We start from the raw sequence: 17,646 nt of genomic DNA on the forward strand, positions 1-17,646 counted from the left end.
GGGTTATTTTTCCCTATATGCAACACCTTGCATTTGTCCACATTAAATTTCATCTGCCATTTGGATGCCCGATCTTCCAGTCTTACAAGGTCCTCCTGTAATGTATCACAGTCTGCTTGTGATTTAACTACTCTGAATAATTTTGTATCATCCGCAAATTTGATAACCTCACTCATCATATTCCTTTCCAGATCATTTATATATATATTGAAAAGCACTGGTCCAAGTACAGATCCCTGAGGCACTCCTTGCTACTTCTTCTCCAAGAAAATGTTTCTGGCCAAACGCAATTATGGGATTATTAGTGATAAGATTGGCTCTAGAAGAATGGCATCACTAGCTGGAGGGGGCACAGCACCAAATAGTTATCTACACTGATCAGAAAAATCTGGAACATCTTCATAAGGCTCAATGATTAAACCCCTAGACAGACTCGCAGGTCCCTGTTCTTCGCCCACTTTGCCTTCGAGCTCAGGTACTGTCCCACTTTTAAGAATATCCAAGCGGATGCTCTTTCCAACTCCTTCCTGTCTTCGTATACACTGGAGCCTCCGGAACACATCATTGATCCAGCTTGCATCATCCTTGCCTCCTCCTTGGTCGTTTCTCCTGGTAAGATGGTTATTCCTCGAAAACCTCATGAGAAAGCTTTGAAATGGAGCCACGACTCTCACATTGCAGATCACCCTGGGTGTGCCTGGACTCTTGCCTTGCTCCAGCAATTTTACTGGTGGCCCCAGATGCAGCAGAATGTCCGTGCCTATGTGGACTCATGTCCCACCTACGCTCAGCAGAAACCATTGTGTAATGTCCCTGGGGGCTATTACAACCGCTGCCAGCATCCAAGGAACCTTGGACCCATTTGTCTACAGATTTCATTGTTGACCTACCGCTCTCTAACGGCAATATGGACATCCGGGTAGTAGTTGACTTTCTACAAAACAGCTCACTTCACATCTCTTCCTGGCCTTCCTATACTCCAGAGTTGGCTCGCCTATTTACTCAACATATTTTCCGCCTGCATGGGCTTCCCCAACACATTGTCTCTGAGTTTCTCAGTTCAATGCCCATTAATGGCAGCTCCTCTACAAGAAATTTAACGTCACTCTAGATTTTACCACAGCGTGCCACCCGCAAGCCAATAGACAGTCCGATCGGACTAATTGTATACTAAAGGGTTTCTTCGGGCCTACACTAATGCTCGCCAGGACGATTGGGCATCCCTGCTTCCCTGGGCCAAATTGTCACATAACTTCTGTTGTTATTATGGGTGTTTTAGTGGATCCTTGGGTGCTGTGGAGATGACCACGCCCACGGGGAGGAGCCCCCTGAGGAGCCACAGCACTGGGCTAGACTCTGTACACAAAACACCAGTATTGAACTCTTTATTATACAGCTTGAAGTAGCTACCAGGTGGCAGTGGTGAGTTGTGGTCTCAGGGACCTCGGCAGAGGGAGCCCTTCTCTCCTGGATGATGTCAGGAGGTTCCGCAGCAGGTTACCCAGCAAGGAGTCACTGTGGATGAGACAGATGAGATATTAGAGTACTCACTAGGTGTTAACTGTTATGGATGCGATTCCACCAGATAGTTGTAGCTGGTACAGGCACCGAGGCAGGGAGAGCAGGCCCTCGAGGAGCAAGTACCTGTTCCCTGAATAGCACCTGAAATAGAACAGAGGGCCCCTGAGGAGTGGGTACCCAAGTTAGTAGCAAAACCCCGAAGGGCAGAGGTAGAGCTTCCTGCAGGCAGCAGAGAAGCGGCAGAGTAGCGCAGACAGGAACAGATCATGTCCATTTGAGTCATTGCCAACTCAACGAGCTAGCAAACTGGAGAAGTAGATATGCCCGGATGGCATGACGTCAGATGAGGGAATGCGCTCAAGGTTCACGCCACTGAGCGTACTTTGACGTGGGTTGTGCGTGCTTGCATAGCCTAGCAGATACCTGGGAGGAGCAATGGCGTAAGGCTGCACCATAGACATTCCAGGGACGCCAGAGAGGTCAGCTGTGGTAGCCATCTTGCCCAGGTAAGCAGGAGGAGCCAAGATAGGGGTGAAACAAGCGGGGTGAAGCCATCGAAGACCAATGAACACAACAGTATCCCCCTTCAAAGGGTGTCCACGCAATGACCTACCAGGTCTATGTTTTTACGGATGCAGATGATGGAAATCCTGTAGCATCTTCTTATCCAATATATTGGACTCTGGAGTCCAAGAGTTGTCTTCTGGCCTATAACCATCCCATGACAGGAGGTATTCCCATACTCTACCTCATTTTCTTACATCGAGAACTGCAACCAATTCCTAGGCGCATGTTGCTGAACGCTGGTTGGCAGGCGCACGCCTTTCGCGCAAAGCGCAGACTCTAGCTGAGTTCACCGGCGAGATGGAGCGTAAGAGAGCCCAGGCTTTGGCAGAGCCGGCACCCCCAGAATCAGGCATTAGTCTCTGCTCTGCATGCAACCTCAGGGCCACACAGAACGAGGATGCAGACTCCCTATGTGCCCAATGTGAAGAGGCCCTGGGAGTCCCGGGCCAGGGCCAGTCACAGCCCAGCATTCGTGCCGGTTCCTCAAGGAACACTCTGGAGCCAGCAGGCAGCGGGGAGCAACCAGGGAGCCAGAGAGGCCTGGTGCCCCTGCGGCCAGATCCAGCTTCGATCTCCTGGGTGGAATTATTCAAGGGGATTCATGCCTTTGTCACGATGCAGTCGGCTCCCTGACTGGGTCCATACGTTCCGGATGACCCGGCCCCTGGACCCTCGCGGCCTAGGCGCGGCCACTCGCCACCTGATAGCCCCTATTATGGGGATTCAGATTGCCCGGAGGAAGAAGATGAGCCCCCCGAGGAGGGAGAGCTTCACTCGGGGACAGAACCATATCGGACTATGAGGCGCTTCTTTCCCAAAGAGGATCTTCCAGGCTGATCTCTCAATGCCTGTCGGAATTGGCTCTTCCGGACCATGACGCCCCAGGGGAACCTAGAGTGAACCCCCTGTTGGAGGGCCTGCGCCAAACTTCTCACCATTTTCCCCTCCTACAAGTGGCACAGCAGCTAATCGATCTGGAATAGGCTGCGCCGGAGGCCCCATTCAAAGGGGGTCGGGCTTTGGCTGGCATGTACCCCTTAGCCCCGGCAACTAAGGACATGTTGGCATGCCCTCAGGTAGACGCCATAGTTAGCGCAATTGTGAAGAGCACCACCATTCCGGTGGAAGGAGGGACGGCCCTCAAGGATACACATGACCGGCTTATGGACGCCATCCTGAAGCAGGCTTTTGAGGTGGCAGCCATGTCCCTACGAATTGCGACCTGCTGCACTGTGGTGACGCGTTCCTGTTTATCACAGGCTAGGAACAAAGTCCCGGGAGAAGAGATGGAATCAGCTCTCTCATTCCTCACTGACGCAGCCTCCGACCTCGTCCGTACGGCAGCCAAGGGAGTGTCATCCTCAGTGGCAGCCAGGAGGCAGCTCTGGCTACGTAACTGGTCGGCCAACTCCTCTTCCAAGACACGTCTCACGAGAATGCCCTTCGAGGGATCCCTCCTGTTCGGCAGTGACCTGAAGAAACTGGCCATTAAATGGGGCGCCTCTCCATTACCCCGTCTACCAGAAGACAGGCCACGAAGGAGGCAGCGCCCATCTTCTAGACCATCCAGAGGTAGAACCTCTCAGCGCTTCAACCCTTACGGGACTCACTACCACGCACCTCGGTCGCAGGCCAGGAACCAGTCCTTTCAGACTAAACACAAGAAGAGGGGAACCGGCTCGGGTTCCAGTCCCGGCCGTACCCCACAATGACAATCAGCCGACCCATCCGGGGGTAGCAGCCATAGGGGGCAGGCTGACCCTCTTCTACCGCAGGTGGGTTGAGATTACCTCGGACCAGTGGGTCCTAGCCATCATCCGAGAAGGGTACTACCTGGACTTTCTTCGGCTCCCGCCGGACAAGTTTGTGGAATCTCCTTGTTCACCCCTCAAGAGGACGGCACTAGAGGTTACCTTACAGAGGCTTCTATCCTTCAAAGCCATAATTCCAATGCCTGCGGGGGAGATGAATTCTGGGCATTATTCCATTTATTTCATAGTGCCCAAGAAGGAGGGCACTTTGAGGCCCGTCCTGGACCTCAAGTCGGTCAACCGCCACCTACGGGTGCCCAGCTTTCGCATGGAAACTGCAATCTGTCAAAAATTCAGTACAGCCAGGGGAATTTCTCACATCCCTAGATCTGTCAGAAGCCTACCTGCATATCCCAATCCATCGGGATCACCAGCGCTACTTACGCTTCAAAGTCCTGAACCAACACTTCCAGTTTCGGGCGTTACCCTTCGGGTTAGCCACAGTGCCGCGGACCTTTACCAAGGTCATAGTAGTAGTGGCAGCGGCCCTCAGGAAGGAGGGGATTCTCGTCCATAACCTACCTGGATGATTGGCTGATCAGGGCAAAGTCACCGGAAGAGAGCCACCGGGCAACCAGCCGAGTTATTGCTCTTCTAGAGAGCCTAGGATGGGTAGTAAACTTGAGCAAGAGTTCCCTACAGCCGTCTCAGTCGCGGGAATACCTAGGAGTCCTATTCGACACTCAGGCAGACAGAGTCAGCCTGACCCCCAAGAGAAAAGCGAAGCTCCAAAATCGTCTGCAGGCCCTGCTGCGCGCCACCTGGCCCACAGCTTGGGATTACCTGCAAGTCCTCGGCCTTATGGCATCCACTCTGGAGGTGATACCATGGGCACGGGCGCATATGAGACCATTACAACGCGCCCTCCTATCCCAGTGGAGCCCGCGATCACAGACTTACACAGTACACCTACCTCTACCAGCCAGGGTGCGGAATCAGCTACGATGGTGGTTGCAGCAAAGCCACATGAGCCGGGGGTCCAGAATGTCCTCTCCAACCTGGACCCTACTCACAACAGATGCCAGCCTGAGCGGCTGGGGAGCACATTGCGAGGAACTCACTGCCCAAGGGCGGTGGAACAGAGAAGAGTCGGGATGGAACATCAACCGACTAGAGGCACGGGCAGTCAGGCTAGCATGCCTGCGATTTGCCCACAGACTTCGACACAGAGCAGTCAGAGTGATGTCAGACAACGCCACCACGGTGGCCTACATTAACTGACAGGGCGGAACCAGAAGCCAACAGGTATCCCTAGAAATAGCCCCCCTGATGACTTGGGCAGAAGCAAATCTCCAGGACATCTCCGCCATCCACATCGCCGGGAAGGACAACACCGCGGCGGACTTCCTCAGCAGAGAAAGCCTAAATCCAGGGGACTGGCAGCTGTCACCCACAGCGTTCCAGATGATTGTGAATCGGTGGGGGACCCCGGGCATGGACCTACTAGTGGACAGGTCCAACGCTCAAGAACCCAGATATTTCAGCCGCAGGCGGGATCCTCTGTCCCAGGGGATCGATGCCCTGGTACAGCCATGGCCCCAGGGGATCCTGCTATATGCCTTTCCTCCATGGCCCCTGCTGGGCGCCATTATACACAAGATTCAGCGGCACAGAGGCCTAGTTCTTCTAGGACTGGCCAAGAAGACCCTGGTACGCAGACATGAGAAGATTACTGGCAGGGACTCCACTACCCTTGCCTCCACACAGGGACCTGTTGCGGCAAGGTCCCATCCTCCACGAGGATCCGGCTCAATTCTCTCTTACGGTCTGGCCATTGAGAGGGCTAAACTGAAGACACGAGGATACTCAGGGCCGGTAATAGATACACTCCTCAGAGCATGCAAGTTTTCCACATCGCTAACTTATATAAGGATCTGGAGAGTATTTGAAGCTTGGTGCGAAACTCATAGCACCAATCCACATGCCGCTAAGATTCCTATCATTTTGGATTTCCTGCAAGATGGACTTCAGAAGGGTCTGTCTCTCAATTCCATCAAGGTTCAAGTGGCAGCGCTTTCTTGCTACGGTCCACGGAGTGACGGCAACAGCATCGCCACACACCCAGACGTTTCACGTTTCCTGAAAGGAGTCAAACACATTCGCCCGCCACTGAAGTGGCCCATACCTCTGTGGAGCCTCAACCTAGTTTTGGACTTTCTAGCGGGACACGCCTTCCGTCCACTTCGAGGCCTGTCCCTCCGTTTGTTAACCTTGAAGATGGTGTTCCTGCTGGCTGTATGCTCAGCACGCCGCATCTCAGAGCTACAAGCACTGTCTTGCCATGATCCGTTTCTCCGAATCACTCAAGAAGCCATCCATCTTCGCACGGTTCCTTCCTTCTTACCCAAAGTAGTCTCACACTTCCACCTCAACCAAACCATATCTTTACCTACCACAGAAGGTTTGAAGAAGTCAGAGGAAGGTCGAATTCTACGCCACCTCGACATCGGCAGGCTACTGTCCAGATACCTGGAAGTGTCAGAAGCAGTACGAAAGACGGACCACCTGTTCGTCCTTCACAGCGAGAAGAAGCAAGGGGAAGCGGCCTCACGGGCAACTATCGCCCGCTGGGTCAAAGAAGTTATCAAGGCGGCCTACGTAGATGCGGGAAAGCCACCCCCTCTACAGGTCAAGGCTCACTCTACCAGAGCGCAAGCGGCCTCTTGGGCAGAAACTAGGATGCTGTCGCCTGCAGAGATCTGTAAAGCGGCGACGTGGTCCTCCCTTCATACCTTTTCCAGATTAAACCATCTGGATGTCCAGGCCAGGGAGGACACCGCATTCGTGAGGGCAATCCTGCACGGACCTTGGGCAGCCTCCCACCCAGTCCGGGAGTAGCTTTTGTACATCCCACTTGTTCTGAGTCCATCTGGCTACACACTAGGAAATGTTGAGATTACTTACCTGATAATCTCCTTTTCCTTAGTGTAGACAGATGGACTCAGCATCCCGCCCGGCTGCCAATATTCATGGGGTTTCACCGACTCAAGGTAAGCCATGTTTTAGTACATAGGGCATCCACCCTGCCGGGTGTCGACGCCTTCCGGTTGAGAATCCTGGCGGTCTCCAGCTACTATCAGTCGGTCAGGGTAATCCTGTTCATTAATCGATCGGTCAGTTACACATATATCCATACAGCTTTTGCAAGGAAGATTACTGAATTGCTGCACTTCCTGCGGGGGTATATGTACACGTGCTGACGTCAGATCCGTCTCCAACTGCTAGAACGAGCACACTATACCCACTTGTTCTGAGTCCATCTGTCTACACTAAGGAAAAGGAGATTATCAGGTAAGTAATCTCAAAATTGTTGCCTCCTGATGATGGCAAATTTACCACAAAGTCAGTGGCGATATGTGTCCACGGTTCTTCAGGGACCGGCAAGGGTTGGAGGAGACCCCTTGGACGTCCTGGTGGTGTCTTCTGTTTAGCGCAGTTTGTGCAGGAAGCGACATTGGCGAATGTGTCCTCTTTCATGGTGGGCCACCAATAAAAGGTTTGCAGTTTAGACAACATCCTTCGTTACCCAGGGTATCCTGAGAGTTTGGAGTCATGGGCCCAAGCCAATAACTTTTTCCTGAGGTTCTTGGGTACGATAGTCTTTCCTGCAGGTACCGAATGGGTAGCTGCCAATATGACCTTCTCGGGGTCAATGATGTGTTGCAGCTCTTCGAGTACGTCCTCGGAGAGGAAAGAGCGTGAAAGAGCGTCAGCTCTGATGTTCTTATCTCCAGGACAATACTTGAGCACGAAGTTGAATCTGTGAAAAACAGAGACCATCTCGCTTTTCTATGGTTCACGCGCTGTGCGTAGTGGAGATGCTCCACTACGCACAGCGTAGTGGAGCATCTCCACTACGCACAGCGCAACATCAAGGTGCGCAACATCAAGGTGCGCAACATCAAGTAATGGTCTGTGAAGACCATTACTTGATGTTGCGCACCTTTGAGCCAAGGGCGTCATTCTTCGAATGCCATCTTTATAGCCAAAAGTTCTTTGTCTCCAACTCTGTAATTTCTCTCAGCAGGAGAAAAGCGATCGGAGAAAAATGAGCAAGGATGTTGAACCTTAGAATCACCAGCCTGGCTTAGTACTGCCCCTACGCCAAAGTCTGAGGCGTCGATCTCTATGATGAAAGGCTTAGAGGGGTCTGGATGTTGAAGGCATGGCTTGGTAGAAAAGGCATCCTTCAGCTTCTGGAATGCAGCTATCACTTCGGGAGACCAATTAGCTGTGTTTGCACCTTTTCTTGTCATAGCTGTAAACGGTACTGTGAGTGAGGAGTAATTCTTGATGAAGGTCCTGTAATAGTTGGTGAAACCTAAGAAGTGCCTGAGAGCCTTTAACCCGGTGGGTTGTGCCCACTTCTTGATACTCTTCAGCTTCTGTGGGTCCATTTGAAAACCTTCTTTGGAGACAATGTAGCCTAGGAAAGGCACTGATTCATTATGAAATTCACATTTAGATAGCTTGGCGTAGAGATGGTTCTCATGAAGCCTCTGTAGTACTCTCTTGACATCTTCTTGGTGAGTGGTGATGTCTTGTGAGAATATTAAGATGTCATCTAGGTAGATAACAACACATTTATAGAGGAGGTCTCGGAAGATGTCGATCATTACATTTTGAAAGACAGCCGGAGCATTGCATAGGCCGAACGGCATTACTAGATACTCGAAGTGGCCGTCTCGAGTGTTGAAGGCCGTCTTCCACTCATCACCAGCTTTAATGTGAAGTAGGTTGTATGATCCTTTCAGATCCAGTTTTGAAAAGATCTGGGCTCCTTGTAGTCTATCAAATAGTTCTGAAATCAGAGGCAGGGGATAATGGTCCTTAATTGTTATTTCATTTAGGCCTCTGTAATCTATGCAAGGATGCAATGTGCCATCCTTTTTGCCCACAAAGAAGAAGCCTGCACCCGACGGACGCAACAAATTCCATTTTTGTATAGCTACTGGGGCTTCCACTTTCCAAATCATCTATGGTCACCAGCCTTTACCTCCTCTGCCTCTCCCATTGGCAGTTCAGTCAGCAGCAGCTTAATTTACTGCTCAAGATCTATGGCAGCTATGGATCCAGACTACTCAAAGGCTGCAGAGTGCTGCAGAAAAGGTGAATAAATTCACTGATAAGCACTGAAGTCTAGCATCAAACCAAGTGATAATGTGTAGCTTAGCACTCACCACATCTGACTTTGGATGTCTTCTTCTCATTTTACTCCTTGGTTCATCGATCCTTTTCTGGTAACATGTCAAATTCGACGAGTCACTTACCAACTCCGGCTGTCGGCATTTTTAGGCATTCATAATGTCTTCCATGTATCCCTCCTCAAGCCACAGATTCTCACCTGGCTCTTCTTGTAGAACTTGGAACCTTAGGAGGTTTCCTCAGAAGAGGACATCACTTACCAGGTGTTGCGTCCATCAGTCACAGATGGCTGCGACCGCTCTGCTTCACCTCTTTCTTGCCTTTTTCCTCCTCCATGGGTAAGATGGCTGCCTCTGGTGCCGAGTGCCGAAACCCTTGGCGTCTCCAACTCAGCATGGGCATCCCCATCCACCATGCTCCTTCCTGTGGCTGCCTACGCTTATCTACATGTCATGGCAGGAACCTCGGGGGCGTCCCCACCGCATGACATCAATACCTCTAGGTATTTAAGCCTCCGCTTTTCCACTAACGAGGAGGACCGGAAGTCTCATCTGCATTCTGTCCCAGCATCCCCCGGGAGAGGAGTCCAGAGGTCACTGCAAGCAATCCAGGGATTGACTTCCACAATCCCAGCTTCCAGAGGCTCCACACCTTTTGCAGTGGGGGTGGACTGGAAGGCTCATCTGCATACCGCTCCCAGCATCCCCCGGGATAGGAGTCCAGAGGTCACCGCAAGCGATCCAGGGATTGACTTTCACAATCCCAGCTTCCAGAGGCCCCGCACCCTTTGCAGTAGAGGAGGACCAGAAGCGCACCTTTCCATTAACTGCGTGAAGATTCATTTAACAGTGGTTAAAGAGGATTGGTAAGTATAGCTTTCAGAAATTTTTGGGCTTATAAAGGTTTGGTGAAAGGTGACATTCAGGGATATATTCTTTCTGAGATAATAAGCAAGCCAGAGATAGTTGATTCTAGTGTCTTTCTTCCCACCCACTCAACCCTTGATTTTTAGGCATGAGACACTTTCTCATTAAAAATCAATCAGGATCTTATATAAATCATACTATTTTACTAGCCCTTATTGAAAGTTTAATCATCCCCTTGTAGGAAACTAGCTGATTAATTAGTAAATTCACCTGTAAATTTAAAGTACTCTCATTCCAACTCCCTTAGCATCCTAAACTTAACTAGGAACTCAATAAAACTAAGATGAAGGCAGCAGTCCAGCAGCAAAAGTGGGCTTTCCAGTCTTTTGCACTGAGTGTCACATGTATGATTTTTTACCCGCCGGTGAGAGATTGTATGTGTGCACTCGGTGCAAAGACCTCCTGGCTTTCAGGGAATGAGTCTGATCTCTGGAGGCTAGTGTAGCAGACTTGGAGGACCTGAGGCAGACAGAGAGGTACATTGATGAGACCTTCAGGGACATAGTAGCCAAGTCCCAAATCTAGTCTGGCAGCCCCAGTGCTGCCTTGTATCATAAAGGTCTCCCAGTAGGAGAACATCACCCTGGTGTAGCAGGAAGTGATCCTGTAGCAAGGACCTGCTCTACAGGTGATGTAATGTCCTCTTGCACTGAGGACAAGTCTCAGAGCTGTTCCATTTGCATTGAAAATGCCAGTAGCCCAAACCAGGCCCGCAGGTTGGGCGGTGTGTCTGGTGTTATCCAGTCAGCTAAGATCATGCGGCATGCCAGTAATATTGCAGTATGGCCGAATTTATCCAAGGACAACTTGTAAGAAGGGAGAGCACCTCTTAAACCAGAAAGAAGTAACTTGCCCGTCCAGCCAATAGAGGCGCCAGTACACTGAGCTACTACTGCAAGCACTTTCAACCAAAATGGTCTCAGAACAGGGCAAATAAACAACCTGTTTGCCAAAGTACCCATCACTTGATGATATTTAATACATTTAGGGGAGGATAACTTCCCTTTGTCACAAAAAAAGTGGTGCAAAATCTTGAATTGTAACTCTTGAAGAGAGAGATCCAGTAGGCTTTTGGGCATACGCTTGGAACATGAAAGCAAGTATGGAGTAGGGATATCTTTGGCCCATGCCTCAGTCCAATACCAGGCTAAAGAGGCCACATGCAGCACAGAGCGATATGTTCTGCCAAACTCACACCAGCCTTTGATGCTGTTACACTTTAGAGCCCCATCAAAAAAGCGCTGCGTAAAAGCTGACTCCCGATGATAGGACTCCTCAGTCCAGTGAAAGAATTGGAGATAGTGACGGGTCTGCAAATATGCATAAAAATGTTTAGCTGGTAAGTCATAGTCTTGGTCCAAAGATGCAAAGTCATGCACTACTGGTGAGTCAGTAGCATAAAAGTGAAAAATGAACGCCAAACCTTTCTGTAGCTAGGCATCAAAAAGAAAATGGTTGGCTCGGCCTGGGGAAAATCCAGGTTACCCATTAAGGGCATGAAGAGAGATAAAAGGCCAGCCATTCCTCCTCGGGACTGTATCCAGCGCCAAGCCTGTCGACATGGCTGCATCAAACTGCGAGGGATAGTTAAGGTCCGATAAGCCCCAGGACTGGCCTGGATCAGGTACAGAGGGGACCATGGGGCGACCATGCTAATAACCAGTCCATCTTCACAGTATGCATACTCATCAAGGAGCCATTCCCCCACATATCTGAGTTGGCAGGCAGCGTTATATAACCGAACATCCGGCAGGCCAAGGCTCCCCTCCCCTCTCTGAGACATCAACACCTGATAACGTAACCTCTCTTTTTTCCCCGCCCAAAGGAATTTTTGGAAGGAAGACTGCAACTAACTTATATCTCTACTGGTGAGCCAGCAGGGCAACATATGCAATTTATAAAGTAGCTTAGGCATAAGCACCATCTTAAGGAGAGCGCTTCTGCCAAAAAGGGAAAGAGGCAAAGAGTGCCAAGCCTTGAGTTGAGCATTCAATTCTGCCAGTGTGTTTTTTATATTCAGGGAATATAAAGGTCTAGAGGGTCTCGGGAGATCCAAACCCTCAGGTATTTCATTTTAATTTGAGCCCACGTGAACGGGAACCCTCCCAGCCAATGGTGTTGCACTCTGGGGTCAAGGGCAAGCACTTCCAATTTAGAAAAATTAATGGTCAGGCCAGTGATGGATTGAAAAACATTAAAACATTGAATAATAACAGGGATGCTAGTCTGGGGTTGCCCCACAAACAGCAGGATGTCATCAGCGAACATAGCTAACTTCATCTGATGACGGCCAATGCGGAGGCCTTGGAACCCATCCTCCAAGCGCAGCTTAATAGCCAGGGGCTCCAAGGCTAATACAAATAGAAGAGGGGACAGGGGGCATCCCTGGCGGACCCCACATAAAATAGGGAACGATTCCGACAAGGTACCATTCATTAGAGATGTGAATCGTCCTCCAGATCGTCTTAATGATCAGGTTCGGCTGGGGGGGGGGGGAATCTGATCGATAAGATATGTGAATTGGAATCGTTTCCGATTCCAATTCACATCGCTAATTTTTTTTTTAGGGAGGCCTGCGCCGCTAAAAAAAAACCCCACCTGACCCTTTAAATCGACCCCCCTTAGCCTCCCCCACCCTCACGCCCCCCCCAAAACCTTTTAAAATTATCTGGTGGTCCAGGGGGGCCTCGGGGACCGATTTCCCGTTCCCAAGCATCAGCTGCGCTAAAATAAAATGGTGCCGATGCCCCTTTGCCCTTACCATGTGACAGGGTATCCGTGCCATTGGCCGGCCCCTGTCACATGGGAGGAGCACTGGATGGCCGGCGCCATCTTTAAAGATGGCGCCGGCCAACAGCCCCTATTATAGAGTATAGTATAATAGGGGCTGATGAGTAAAGATGGTCCATCCAGTGCTCCTACCATGTGACAGGGGCTGGCCAATGGCACGGATACCCTGTCACATGGTAAGGGCAAAGGGGCATCGGCGCCATTTTATTTTAGCGCAGCTGATGCCTGGGAACGGGAAATCGCTCCCTGAGGCCCCCCTGGACCACCAGGTAATTTTAAAAGGTTTTGGGGGGGGGGTCGGGAGGGTGGGGGAGGCTAAGGGGGGGTCGATTTAAAGGGTTGGGTGGATTTTTTTTTTATCGGGCCATCGGCGCCATTTTAATTAGTGGCAGCCAAAATGGCGCCGATGGCCTGAGAGCGGGAGATCGCGCTGGGACCCCCCCCCATTGGACCACCAGGTAATTTAACATTTTGGGGGGGTTCGGGAGGGTGGAATTGGTTTTAAAGGGTCGGGGTGGGTTTAGGGGTTGTTTTGGTGTGCCGGTTTTCCTGCCCTCCCCCAAATAATTCCCGTGCCCTATTTAACGATTTAGGACGATTTATGATGATAAATCGGGGGCATTTGTATTGTATCGTGCACTCTGACGATTTAGGACGATTTTAAAATTATCTGACGATAATTTTAATCGTTCAAAAACGATTCACATCCCTACCATTGATAAGTAACCTGGCACTGGGACTAGCATACGGTGCTTGCAGCCAAGATAGAAAGGAGTCCGATATGCCATATGCTTGTAGAGCCCAGAACAAATAGTCCCACGAAAGGGAATCAAAGGACTTTTCTGCGTCCAAGCTCAGCACCAGGGCTTCAGTCTTAGGATGAAATTTTAAAAGGCCAATCAGGCATCTCACATTTTTAACGCCCTTGTGCTCTCTAATAAAGCCTGTTTGGTCTCCATGAATCATGGAGGGCAGAAGAAGACTCAATCTGGCCACCAACAATGCTGCCAGTATTTTTAAATCCCCATTGATAAGAGATATGGGCCAGTACGAGCCCACTTCTTGTAAATCTTTCCCAGGTTTGGGGAGTAACACTATAGTGGATTGATTTTCCATGGGTGTAACCAGAGTCCCCTGGACTAGGCTATTATAATATGGCCGCAGCACAGGCAAAATGGGGAATTTCAAAATCTTGTAAAACTCTGGCTCAAGGCCATCTGGGCCAGCCGCCTTTCCCAGCTTAAAGCCATGTATGATGGCATGGATTTCAGAATCAGTTATAGGCACATTTAACGAGAGGAGCTGCGCCTCACTGAGTTTTGGCTAAGGAAAATTAGAAAAGAAAGACTCTCTTGAGGGGAGATGGCTAGCCTTTTCCTCATAAAGCCCACTATAATATTCCAGGAAACAGGCTGCAATGGCTGCAGAAGCTGTCTGACTGGTCCCAGTTCTATCTTTAATACTAGTGATGAGAGATTTGGGGCCACATGCTCTAAGCAAACTAGCCAATCATTCCCTTTCTAATAATTCCCAACATTCTGTTTGCTTTTTTCACTGCTGCAGCACATGGAACTGATGATTTCAATGTGTTATCCACTATGACGCTTAGATCTCTTTCTTGGGTGCTAGCACCTACTGTGGAACCTAACATTGGGGTAGATTTTCAAAAGGTTACACTTGTAGGTTACACGCGTAACCCCCGAAAACCTACCCCAAAACCCCCCTGCGCGCGCCGAGCCTATCTTGCATAGGCTTGGCGGAGCACGCAAGAACCGGGACGTGCGTAAGTCCCGGGGCTTTCCTGGGGGGGAAGCGTGTCGGGGGGCGTGTCGTGGCAGCGCATCACCCTAGGGCGTTCGGGGGAGGGGCTGCGGGCACGGTTCCGGCCTGGGGGTGTTCCGGGGGCGTGGCCGCGGCCTCCAGACCAGCCCCCGGACCGGAACATGGTGTGCCGGCAGCCGGCCCACGCACGCGAGTTACGCCTGCATCGAGCAGGCGTAACTTCTGGAATAAAGGTAGGGGGGTTTAGATAGGGCTGGGGGGGTGGTTTAGGTAGGGGAAGGGAGGGGAAAGTGGGAGGAGGCGGAAGAAAAGTTCGCTCCGAGGCCGTTCCAATTTCAGAGCAGCCTCGAAGGGAACGGAGGCCGGCTGCGTGGCTTGGCGGGTGCAGGCTGCCGATTTTGCTCAGCCTTGTGTGCGCCGATCCCGGATTTTAACAGATATGCACAGCTACACGCGTATCTATTAAAATCCCGCGTACTCTTGTTTGCACCTGGTGCGCGAAGAAAAGTACGTGTGTGCGTAATTTTATAAAATCTACCCCATTGTGTAACTATAGCATGGGTTATTTCTCCCTATATGCATCACCTTGCACTTACCCACATTAAATTTCATCTGCCATTTGGATGCCCAATTTTCCAGTCTCACAAGGTCTTCCTGCAATTTATAACAATCTGCCGGCGCTACTTTTTGCCCTCAGGTGCCATTTTGAATATTGGCAATACGGCCCGAGTGCAGGAGGTCGCTCCCGGACCCCCGCTGGACTTTTGGCAAGTCTTGTGGGGGTCAGGAGGCCCCCCCAAGCTGGCCAAAAGTCCCTGGGGGTCCAGCGGGGGTCCGGGAGCGATCTCCTGCACTCGTGACGTCAGGTGACAGGAACCAAAATGGCGCCGGCGCTACCTTTGCCCTGTCATATGGTAAGGGCAAAGGGTCACCAGCGCCATTTCTATTAACGCAGCCGATGCCCGAGAGCGGGAGATCGCGCCGGGACCCCCCCACTGGACCCCAGGTAATTTAAAACATTTTGGGGGTGTTCGGGAGGGTGGGGGATTTGTTTGAAAGGGTCGGGGTGGGTTTTAGGGTTGTTTTGGTGTGCCGGTTTTCCCGCCCTCCCCCCTTCCCCCGATTTACGATTTTATGACGATAAATCGGGGGAATTGCTATTGTATCACGGCTCTAACGATTTTTGATGATTTAAAATATAGCTGATGATTGTTTTAAATCGTCAAAAAACGATTCACATCCCTAGAAATATCCCATTATTACCGCACTACCAATTTGGTTAGCTTCCCTAATTTCTCTGAGAATTTCATTGTCAGTCTCACCATCTTGACCAGGTGGACGGTAGTATACTCCTATCACTATAGTCTTCCCCGACACACATGGGATTTCTATCCATAAAGATTCAATTGTGCATTTATTCTCATGCAGGATGTTTATCCTGTTGGACTCTATGCCATCCCGGACATAAAGCGCCACACCGCCTCCCGGGTGCTCCTCTCTGTCATTGTGATATAATTTGTACCCCGGTATAGCACTGTCCCATTGGTTGTCCTCCTTCCACCATGTCTCTAGGATGCCAATTAAGTCTATGTCATTATTCACTGCTATACAATGCTATAACAATGTTCGTTAGCCATATGTAATTTATCTGGTATTTTCTTTTCCTTCCTACGCCAAGTTCTATTATCCCTGTTACATGTAACTGCTTTTCCGCACTATTGTTTAAGTTTAAGTTTAATTTGCACTCCTGTTTTATGTGAACCAGCATGATGGGACTACCGTCTTGAATGCCGGTATATAAAAAAAACTTAAATAAATAAATAAATAAATAAATATACATTCTAATTCTCCCATCTTACTTCTTAGACTCCTGGCATTAGCATACAAACATTTCAAAGTTTGTTTTTTGTTTGTATTTTCATTCTGCTTTTTAATTGATAGGGAGAAGTTAGAATTTTTTAGCTCAGGTGAGTTTTTAGTTACTGGTACTTGGTCTATGTTTCTTATTATTGGAACCTCACTGTCGGGAAGCCCTAATTCTAATGCATCATTAGTATCCTTTGAAGATACCTCTCTCTGAACCATGCGCTGCTGAGTGATTGTCGGCTTTCCCCTTTGTTCTAGTTTAAAAGGTGCTCTATCTCCTTTTTAAAGGTTAGCGCCAGCAGTATGGTTCCACCCTGGTTAAGGTGGAGCCCATCCCTTCGGAAGAGACTCCCCCTTCCCCAAAAGGTTCCCCAGTTTCTAACAAAACTGAATCCCTCTTCCTTGCACCAACGTCTCATCCATGCATTGAGACTCCGGAGGTCTGCCTACCTCTGGGGATCTGCGCATGAAACAGGAAGCATTTCAGAGAATGCTACCCTGGAGGTTCTGGATTTAAGCTTTCTACCTAAGAGCCTAAATTTGGATTCCAGAACCTCCCACATTTTCCTATGTCATTGGTGCCCACATATACCATGACAGCCGGCTGCTCCTCAGCACTGTCTAAAATCCCATCTAGGTGATGCATGAGGTCCGCCATCTTCGCACCAGTTAGGCATGTTACCAGGCGATCCTCAAGCCCACCAGCCACCCAGCTGTGTACATTCCAGCCAGAGTGACTCACTGCTCTCTTGTTTAACAAATGTTGGTTCCTAATCAAACCAAATCACATTACCTCAATGCCTTTCCAAGGTGAGTAACTGAACTGAACTTTTAAACCTTTTTACTTAGGGATACACTGCTTTTTTTTTTTGTTTTAATTTGGGAATTATTAGAAAGGGAATGGTGAATAAAACGGAATCTTCAGTTTTATTGCTACAGTTCATTAAGAAGCGCAAATAAAGCCTTTCTTTGGTCACAGTTCAACAACTGTAATTCATTTTCCCGTCGATAGCAGGGCTGAATTAGCCATGCTGTCATGGGATCTGTCAATCAGGCCCGGGAGGCGGAGCTTGTCAAAGCAGAGAACAGAGCTTTGCTCTCTGCGGCTGCGCATATGTTCCCGCGCAGGAAAGTAACGGACTCTCCTCAGTCTGTTTTTTTTCCGCGAGCGGGAACACACGCAGAGCTGATATCTCCTCAGTTTTAAAAACAGTTTAAAAATAGATTGACATGCCGGG

The sequence above is a fragment of the Rhinatrema bivittatum genome, chromosome 9, assembly GCF_901001135.1.
Source record: "Rhinatrema bivittatum chromosome 9, aRhiBiv1.1, whole genome shotgun sequence".
Lineage (NCBI taxonomy): Eukaryota > Metazoa > Chordata > Amphibia > Gymnophiona > Rhinatrematidae > Rhinatrema > Rhinatrema bivittatum.